The sequence below is a fragment of the Oncorhynchus gorbuscha genome, linkage group LG19 (assembly GCF_021184085.1).
Source record: "Oncorhynchus gorbuscha isolate QuinsamMale2020 ecotype Even-year linkage group LG19, OgorEven_v1.0, whole genome shotgun sequence".
Taxonomy (NCBI): Eukaryota; Metazoa; Chordata; class Actinopteri; order Salmoniformes; family Salmonidae; genus Oncorhynchus; species Oncorhynchus gorbuscha.
This window is the reverse complement of record NC_060191.1, coordinates 44,275,555-44,285,335: the sequence shown is the minus strand read 5'-3', so window position 1 is coordinate 44,285,335 and position 9,781 is coordinate 44,275,555. Positions and strand designations below refer to the sequence as shown.

Genomic DNA, 9,781 nt, shown 5'->3' with positions numbered 1-9,781 from the left:
AAGACAGGCCTTGATTGATATGTCCCGAATCATGCTAAAAGTTTAAATGTATTTTTTATTTAAATTACTTGTAAGGTATTTATTTATTTTAAGTACCTCCTTTCTGACAGCCATAATCGAATACAGTTGTTTTAAAAGTAGTTACTCTTGAGATGTCTATTCAAATATTTGAAATAATTTCCTAAAGTCATTCAATTGTTAAATCAACCCATGATGAAAAAGGGAACAGTTTTGTAGTTTTACTAGTTCTAATATTTACTAAACAAACACTTTCCTGAAAAATAACTGCTGTCATAAAATAACTGCTGTCATGTACTATAGATACTATAACTGAAAGGCAGTTAAATCAACCCATATCTGTATTTATCTAGGGTCTGCTTTGAAGAGTATTTGGCATATTTGGAAAACCTCCTCTCATTTCCTGTTGCCTTGCTCTCTCTTGCTGTTATTTTTTGAAGCAGAAGTTGGAAGTTATGGCTGTCAGTTAACTATGGTACAGGAGTGGGAAGTTATGGCTGTCAGTTAACTATGGTACAGAAGTGGGAAGTTATGGCTGTCAGTTAACTATGGTACAGGAGTGGGAAGTTATGGCTGTCAGTTAACTATGGTACAGGAGTGGGAAGTTATGGCTGTCAGTTAACTATGGTACAGGAGTGGGAAGTTATGGCTGTCAGTTAACTATGGTACAGAAGTGGGAAGTTATGGCTGTCAGTTAACTATGGTACAGGAGTGGGAAGTTATGGCTGTCAGTTAACTATGGTACAGGAGTGGGAAGTTATGGCTGTCAGTTAACTATGGTACAGGAGTGGGAAGTTATGGCTGTCAGTTAACTATGGTACAGGAGTGGGAAGTTATGGCTGTCAGTTAACTATGGTACAGGAGTGGGAAGTTATGGCTGTCAGTTAACTATGGTACAGAAGTGGGAAGTTATGGCTGTCAGTTAACTATGGTACAGGAGTGGGAAGTTATGGCTGTCAGTTAACTATGGTACAGAAGTGGGAAGTTATGGCTGTCAGTTAACTATGGTACAGAAGTGGGAAGTTATGGCTGTCAGTTAACTATGGTACAGAAGTGGGAAGTTATGCCTGTCAGTTAACTATGGTACAGAAGTGGGAAGTTATGGCTGTCAGTTAACTATGGTACAGAAGTGGGAAGTTATGGCTGTCAGTTAACTATGGTACAGAAGTGGGAAGTTATGGCTGTCAGTTAACTATGGTACAGAAGTGGGAAGTTATGCCTGTCAGTTAACTATGGTACAGAAGTGGGAAGTTATGGCTGTCAGTTAACTATGGTACAGAAGTGGGAAGTTATGGCTGTCAGTTAACTATGGTACAGAAGTGGGAAGTTATGGCTGTCAGTTAACTATGGTACAGAAGTGGGAAAGCCCATGGTTCTCTGTTTATCTGGCTGTCCCATCAGTGTCTCCCCTGTAGGGTCCCCTCCTACGAAACCGACAAAGACTGGGCTCTGCAACCCACCTGCCACACCCACCTGAAGCACACCAACTACTGCAGGTTTGAGGTCCAGCAAGACTGTGCGCTTGTGTTCTTTCAGTTTATTGGTTGATGTTTGGAGAAATGTTGCATACAGAAGTGTTATGTGTGGTATGTTCAATGTAAAAAAAATAATGAAAAAGCCATGTAACATTACAGTATTGAGAAATCCTGAAGCGTCTGAGGCTTCAAAATGTATTATGTCAAACATATCATGTCGATAATTGTCAAACCTCTACTGTTTCTGTTTATTTTTAATTAAAGTTCACTTAGAAATTCATTTTAATGCCATGAATCAATATATCTTTAATAGGATATGAATACATCTCAGAGTGGACAGAGCTGACAGTTCTAAGGCCTCATAGGATAGGCACTGAATACAACTATTCCAGAACATTATGATTTTCAGTTGAGGATAAAACAGAAAATGATATCTTTATCTTATCCAAATGATGTACGATATGAAACACAGCTAGCAGTGGGGCATAATAAAAGTGTTTGAAACTTGAACTAAATCATCAAGGGAACCACAATCAGTCTTATCTGTCAAAGGAAAAATATATTTTGCACATCTTGAAAATCGATCGCCAATGACAACGTGCTCCATCAGGCCATCAACCTCTTATATCTGTTATAACATGTATTAACGCCCTTAGGATGATGTAGTGGATCTGAGGAGACAGGGTCATGACCTACCTTGTAGCCTCTTTCTGTTTGTGATTGCATTGCTTTATAGTACTTAAGAAAAAAAGATGACAGCAATGTTGGAACGATATGGCATTAGTGCTGAACTATTTGATTCTTATCATGACTCTCAACTAATGCTGCCAGTGTATATCCTGTACCCTCTTAAGAATACTGCACCTTTAATGTGAGATGCTCCAACATGCCTGCACAGCTGCCCTGAGACTGAGGCCGGGACATGAGCTATGGCTGCCAGTTTAAAAGAACCGGCACAGTGCCAGTCATGAAGATGAAACCTCAGAACAATTTCACAAGAAGTATTGAGTTAGTTGTAGGCTGGAAGAGAAAATGTTGAGAATGTGATTTGTGTATTTGCTCCTTGAAAAATAATAGACAAAAGGTTTCTAAAGGGGTTCTTTGAGGACAGGTAGGATTCAACAAGAAACCTTTTTTCATCTGAAGATGAAAAATGCGTAAATGAAAAGGTTCTACCTGCAACGAAAAATGGCTATGCTACAGGGACAAGTCAAACAACCCTTTATGGCTTTAGGTAACAACTTTTTTCTAAGAGTGTATTTTTGCTTTTCTCTAGCTTTGGTTGGTATCCTCAACTTCTCATACTGGATGATCTATCCATGTTATGATATATCCATGTTATAATGGTTGGGATCTCTCTCTCTTGCTCCATTAGATAGAGTTTACCATATCGCACCACATTTTACTACAGGTGAAAGGTTCAGTACCACTGCATTCTTTACCAGACTGTAGGCCTGCCCTCTTTGAAATCACATAGGTCGATCCATTGCTCTCTTTTATCTATAAATCCTAACATCATGAATAACCGTACGAGCACGAGTTACCATACCCGTTCTCAGGAATGACTAACTCTGGAAACCCTTTCGGCCTCCTCAGAGTTAGGTACATCTGCTTTTAGCTTACTTGCACACCATGTATGGAACAATCAGAGTTCCCTACAAATGCAGATTCTGGTGCCTCTTGGGCAGTTGAAAATCTTGTTTAGGGACCTCCTTGCTGAGGAATGTGATTGTTTTCCTTGAATATTTGTATTATATTCTATTGTATTTTACGTTTATTTTGTAACTTGTGTGTATGCAGGGTTCCGTTTTTAAAATAGATATTGGTCTCCATGGTGACTCATTGGTGATAATTGTATTGTTATGATCTCAGAAGCGAGATAAATGGTAAATGGACCTGTATGAATAAACAGGTATGTTTCTCCTCTTATAGCTTTGAGAGATGGAGGGGGGAGGAACCCAAATCCATTCTCTGCCATGGAACGTGCCATGGATGAGATTACTATTAGCCTGAGATCAGGTAAATCCATCATCCCCTTCAGTTAGTGCTTTTATGGTTGGCCCCTTAGGGCCATTGTAGGCTTACAGAGTAACATTTTGTGGTTTTACTATAACATTGAACTTGCTGTGAAACCTTGTTTAATAAATCATTTTACTGAAGTGGGCTAAATCAAGGTCACACGGAGAGTTTCAAGTTAGTCTTAAACAAGTGTACTTTGAAACAAAAGTATCCACCCCACACACATGGTTGTGGGCTTAGAAAAAAAGAAGAAGACACCTGTTATGCAGGTGAGTGAGGACCCAAAAGCGACTTAACAGAAACAGAGTTTATTCAAGTCCAAACAGAAAACAACAAATCCTGAATCCTTAACAGGAAATGTCCAAACGGGGAATAACTGAAATCCTCTAGTCTGTAGAGGGGAATAACAGGAGAAGCGGCCACAGACTGCAGGTCGCTTCGGGTAGGCGCAGGCCGTAGCTGACAGAGACACCTGCTCACTCGCAGCATCTGATGAAGGCAAAAACACGACAGGACGGAACAAGAACACAGCACAGCAAACAAGGATCCGACAAGGACAGAAGCGGAAACAGAGAGAGAAATAGGGACTCTAATCAGAGGGCAAAATAGGGGACAGGTGTGAAAGAGTAAACGAGGTAGTTAGGAGAATGAGGAACAGCTGGGAGCAGGAACGGAACGATAGAGAGAGAGAGAGAGGGAAAGAGAGAGGGAAAGAACCTAATAAGACCAGCAGGGGGAAACGAATAGAAGAGAAAGCACAGGGACAAGACATGACAATCTATGACAAAACATGACAACACCTGTACCATGTCAGATATAGAGTTGACATGTATAAAATGTTGAGTTTCCATCCCAATATTACACTTTATATACATCACAGAAGACTGAAATCTAACAAAACTGTTTGACATAGAAACACTGGATCAAAAAAAATATTCTTAATTGTATAATAAATAATGACAAATATTAATAACATTCCACCCATGAGACCAAAGAGGGTGATTTTGGTCATTGACTGCAGGAAAACTATCTTACATTCGCCACTCTTTTTTAAGGAGTCATTTTTTACAAGTGATCTTGGAAGTAACAATTCTATGATGCAAAGTCTCCGGTGTAGCAAATGTAATTCTATGATGCAAAGTCTCCGGTGTAGCAAATGTAATTCTATGATGCAAAGTCTCCGGTGTAGCAAATGTAATTCTATGATGCAATGTCTCCGGTGTAGCAAATGTAATTCTATGATGCAATGTCTCCGGTGTAGCAAATGTAATTCTATGATGCAATGTCTCCGGTGTAGCAAATGTAATTCTATGATGCAAAGTCTCCGGTGTAGCAAATGTAATTCTATGATGCAAAGTCTCCGGTGTAGCAAATGTAATTCTATGCCTTGGATTTCATATGCTTGAAATAAATGACTGTATAGTTGTGGAGTAATAAATGAGGATGTTCTGCAGGTGTAAAGCATACATTTTGGAGGGTGTGTTGTGCATTAATAAAAGTTGTCAGGCCATCTTCTTTAACTCATTTGGGCCTGAGAAAAGCTGAGGCATCAACACATTTTAAAACTCTAGTAATGAACAAAGTGAAAGGGGATGGTTGAGAAAGCAACTTGAAAGAGTTGATCTCCTATCTCTTCCTGTTTCATATTGATGGGGGTGGCAGGTAGCCTAGTGGTTAGAGCGTTGGGCCAATAACCAAAAGGTTGCTAGATCGAATCCCTTAGCAGACAAGGTAGAAAAATATGTTGTTCTGACCCTGAACAAATCAAATAACCTACTGTTCACAGGCTGTCATTCTAATTCAAATGTTGTTCTTAACTGATTTGCCTAGTTAAATGAATGATGTTCTTCAAGCATCAATATGAACATTTCATTCATAAGGAAGTCCAAAAATGGATGATGCGACTGCAGATTACCCCTTTAAGGTCAACTGTATCATGAACTTTACCAAATACCAGTACATTTTTACCATAAACCTGGTTGCTTCTGCCAGGAAGCTGACACCTGACTGCAAGTGGACCTTCCAGCAAGACAATAACCACAATAATCAAAATCTACAAAGAAATGGTAAACTGACCACTAAATCAACATTTTATGTTTATTTTATAGTCTTTTTTGCTCACCTTTATCAAGGGTGCCAATAATTACATACCTGACTGTATATCATTAAGGTACAAATGGACAAGCGATCAACCTTCGAGGGATAATGTCCTTACAATTATAAAAGGAAAAATAGATACATTCAGACAGGTTCAGACCAACCTGCATATTCATCTACTGGGAGAAGTGATCTGTGAAAAAAATCTTACATCAACACATTATATTGGTAATGCAATAGCTATGAGCACATCTCATGCTCAGACTTGCCCTCTTGCAACACTGGGAATGTAAAAGTTGCCCTCAAACATCCCTAGTCTTCAAAGAGCAATATGTCAGGACACAATTATACCGGGACTTGTTGGGAAAATATGTACTGTGGATGATTAGGCCTAATGGCAAATTACACACCACATACCCAAAAACCTAGGAGTAAAATATAAATTACACTTGGATCGGGCCAAAAATAAAATCAGCTTGTTTAAAGGAGAACCCTTCAAGCCACATAAAAAATAATTGTACAAAGTAGTGGAGATTTGTATCACTATGACACCAAGACCAAGCAAGTTATTGGCCAGAGGCTTAAAAGGTCTGTAAGGACTAAAGAGAACTGGGTAGTAGGTCTGGAACTAAAACAGCAGAGTGTCAGAAAATCTAGATTTTTGACACAATGCAATAATAATAGTAAAAGGGGTGGCACCAGCACATATATGGAGTTTGGAGTTTACAGCCCCAAAGTGGAGGGGAGCTCTCAAGACAGAATTAGAATTGCAGGTGTCACAGTGGCGTGTATGGTGCAGCACCTCTCTTCTCTCCCTGCTCTGGCTTCCTGGTGCTAGAGGGCACACTTTCTGAAAGGTAGAGCACAGGTGTGCTAGTCTGGCCAATTTTTTTGGAACAAACATGTATGGCCTTGCTGACCCACACATTTCTCAAAAGGAACAAACACTGTTCGGTACAGACCTGTTCGAAACATTGAGGAATTCATCTAGGGACAATCATTTACCTATATTTACACAGGTAAATGAATTAAGAATACATTCTTATTTACAATGACGACTTGTCAATACCTAAGGACTGGTCAAAAGGCAAGGAATTGACACTAAACATGCTGAGATGTTCAAGAACGACCCCTGAAATTGCATCGAAAGGCACTGACAGACCGGTTTGAAAACATAGGGGAGTTTATCTTGGGGCACAATCCCTATGGACTAGTCCTATCTGGTTAGTTGTTTTCACAAAAAAGGGAGTGGCTGCATGGACTACATTATGCCTGGAATAGAAAGTCACTTTATACCTCATCTTGATCTACTTCAGAAATGCCTTCGACAGTGTGCTCAGAAACAGCATTTGGAAAGACCTCTCATGGCATCCCCCACCAACGTGTTACTCGTTAGCTACTTCTACAGGGAATTTGAATTTGCCATTCTCGTTAACAACCCTAGAACAGACGGGTTCACCGTCATCTGTGGTGTACCCCAAGTATGCGTTCTCTCACCCATTCTCTTAATGGTTGCTATTGCCTGGTGCATTAGGATAGGATAGGACTCCATTCCCAGAGCTTGAGGATCTTGACTTTGCAGAGAACATTGCTCTGCATGCTCTTTTCCTAACAAGCCCACATGCAGATGATCACAACTCGGTTGAGAACGTTTGCTAACCAACTGGGCCTGCAGATAAATGTGGAAAAAAGAACCAAGAGCTGAGAATCAACACACCATATGTATTGACTTACATCTTTTATGATGCACGGATAGTGAGCCTACATTTGTGGAGCCATATAACTTATTTTTTCTGTTTTCAAAATCAGAACTGCTAACATAAAAGTCATAATAATATTGCTTTTGGCAAACACCTGTAATAAATGTTTTAAAACAAGACTATAAATGTGTTACATGAAATTAGGAGAAAAACATTTGTATGTATTCAAATAAAATCTGGAGACAATGTTTCTCAGGAACAGATCTCTCCTTATCCATTATTTAGCAAACACTCTGGTCCAGAGTGACTAACAGGATCAATTAGGGCCCACCTAGACGGCTCGGGGAGTCAAACCAGCAACCCTGTGGGTTAATGGCCAAGTGCTCTTAACCATTAAGCTACCTGCCACATACCCTGGGCATGGGTGTGAAGGTGTTATCACAGCAACAGATGAATATGCTCCTCTATTTGATCAGTATTGAAAGGCCTTATGGTTCGAACAGAAGGAACATGTTTAACAGTTTGTGCAGATATCAAACCTTTTGAAATACTTTTATCGGGCCCGCCTTCCTTATACACAAGTAAGGACTTGATAGGACACATCAACACAATCCTTTCAAGTGACATTGTGTCAAGTCAGCAAACATTCCAACCCAAAGACAAATAAGAATACGCTGCGAATGAGTATGAACAGTGAATCAGTGCCAGTGACTTTCAAATGTACACATACATACACATGCTGTACTGGAGTAAGTTTCTTTCTTATATGCCACGTGCTATTTTATATCAAGTTGTATAATTGTTTAATATCAAAGTGGTACTTCAGGAATTCATATCCGGTGCACTCATGTTGGAATGAGATTCACTAATAAAGATGACTTGTGGGAGCAGAAAACTGTGCGACGTTGTTCACTTTCTTTTCAAACCTTGAATGGTTGACTCGTTCATCATAAACACATCCCACTTACTGATCACGTTAAGACACATGGGTTTGCACCTTATTTTCCCACATTCATCAATCAATTATTGCAACTGTTTGAAATGACAGGTACTGCCAGGGCAATTACTGTCATATGATCAGCTCCAGGGTAAACTGTTACAGGCCAGTCCTAAAACAATCACTCTCACTCTCAACAGTATGTACACTACCATTTTAAAGTTTGAGGTCACTTAGAAATGTCCTTGTTTTTGAAAGAAAGCACATTATTTGTCCATAAAATAACAAAACACCGGTCTCAACGTCAACAGTGAAGAGGCGACTCCAGGATGCTGGCCATCTAGGCAGAGTTTCAAAGAAAAGGCCATATCTCAGACTGGCCAATAAAAAGAAAAGACTAAGATGGTCAAAAGAACACAGACACTGGACAGAGGAACTCTGCCTAGAAGGCCAGCATCCCGGAGTCGCCTCTTCACTGTTGACGTTGAGACGTTTCCAGCTACAATAGTCATTTACAATATTAACAATGTCTACACTGTATTTCTGATCAATTTGATGTTATTTTTAAGGGAAAAAAATATATAGAAAAAACAAGGAAATGTCTAAGTGACCCCAAACTTTTGAGCAGTGGTGTATGTTCCAATCATGAACCTATCAAAAAGAGAACCTTAATATATAAAAGAAATATGCCATTTAGCAGACGCTTTTATCCAAAGCAACTTACAGTCATGTGTGCATACATTCTACGTATGGGTGGTCCCGGGAATCAAACCCACTACCCTGGCGTTACAAGCGCCATGCTCTACCAACTGAGCTTAGTTTTACTATGTAGCTGACAGCTAACGCATTTTAAAAGGACAGTTCACCATAATGACTAAATGACATTATGGTTTCCTTACCCTGAAAGCAGTCTTCGTAAAAGGGGAGACAGCAATCCATGATTTTGTTTTGTTTCCCTGAATGCATTTGGTGACTGTCCAAAAACATTCAAGTCAATATTCCTCAAGTTAGCATGTTTCAAATATCATGCTCAAATCTTCCCGATGTGTATGTGTAGCTCACTTAATTTAGTTTAGGATGATTTGTAACATACATTTTGAATGAAGAAGTGCTCTTTGGAAATGAGCACTGGCTATGATGACACAGACTCTATAAAAACAAACAGCACTCCCAGAGAGTAAATTATCTCTTAGATTCCCACAAATGCCAAATGTTTTAAATAATATCCTAACAGTACTGTATGTTTGGCACGGTTAATAGATAAATTATCTAAAAAATAAAGGCTCAATAGCAGTGTTCTGTCATATGGTCTTTAGTACTGGTGGCTCATGATTTTTGGCATGTGAAAGTGCAGGTTTATCTGGGCAGATCAGGATTAACAAGGTGTAACAGGGGACTTCCACAGGGGACTGTTAATCAGGCACTTGGCATGAGAGTAGCGGGACTTTGGAACACTGAACACACCCAAGAATAAAATAAAAAAACTTTGACACATTCCTTTTCACCTAAGTGAGTGTTGACTGACTCTCAGTGAA

At 39.5% G+C, this 9,781-nt stretch overlaps 1 protein-coding gene across 5 annotated transcripts in view; it reads left to right on the top strand.

The window, feature by feature from the left end:
• LOC124004798 (POU domain class 2-associating factor 1) overlaps positions 1 to 1,773 on the top strand; it is an 11,842-nt gene extending 10,069 nt beyond the window's left edge. For all 5 annotated transcript variants that reach the window (XM_046313603.1, XM_046313605.1, XM_046313601.1 and 2 more), the window contains one exon: positions 1 to 1,773. This exon is cut by the window's left edge and continues 621 nt beyond it. The gene's annotated coding sequence lies outside the window, so the exon portion shown is untranslated.
• The last annotated feature ends 8,008 nt before the right edge of the window (positions 1,774 to 9,781 follow it).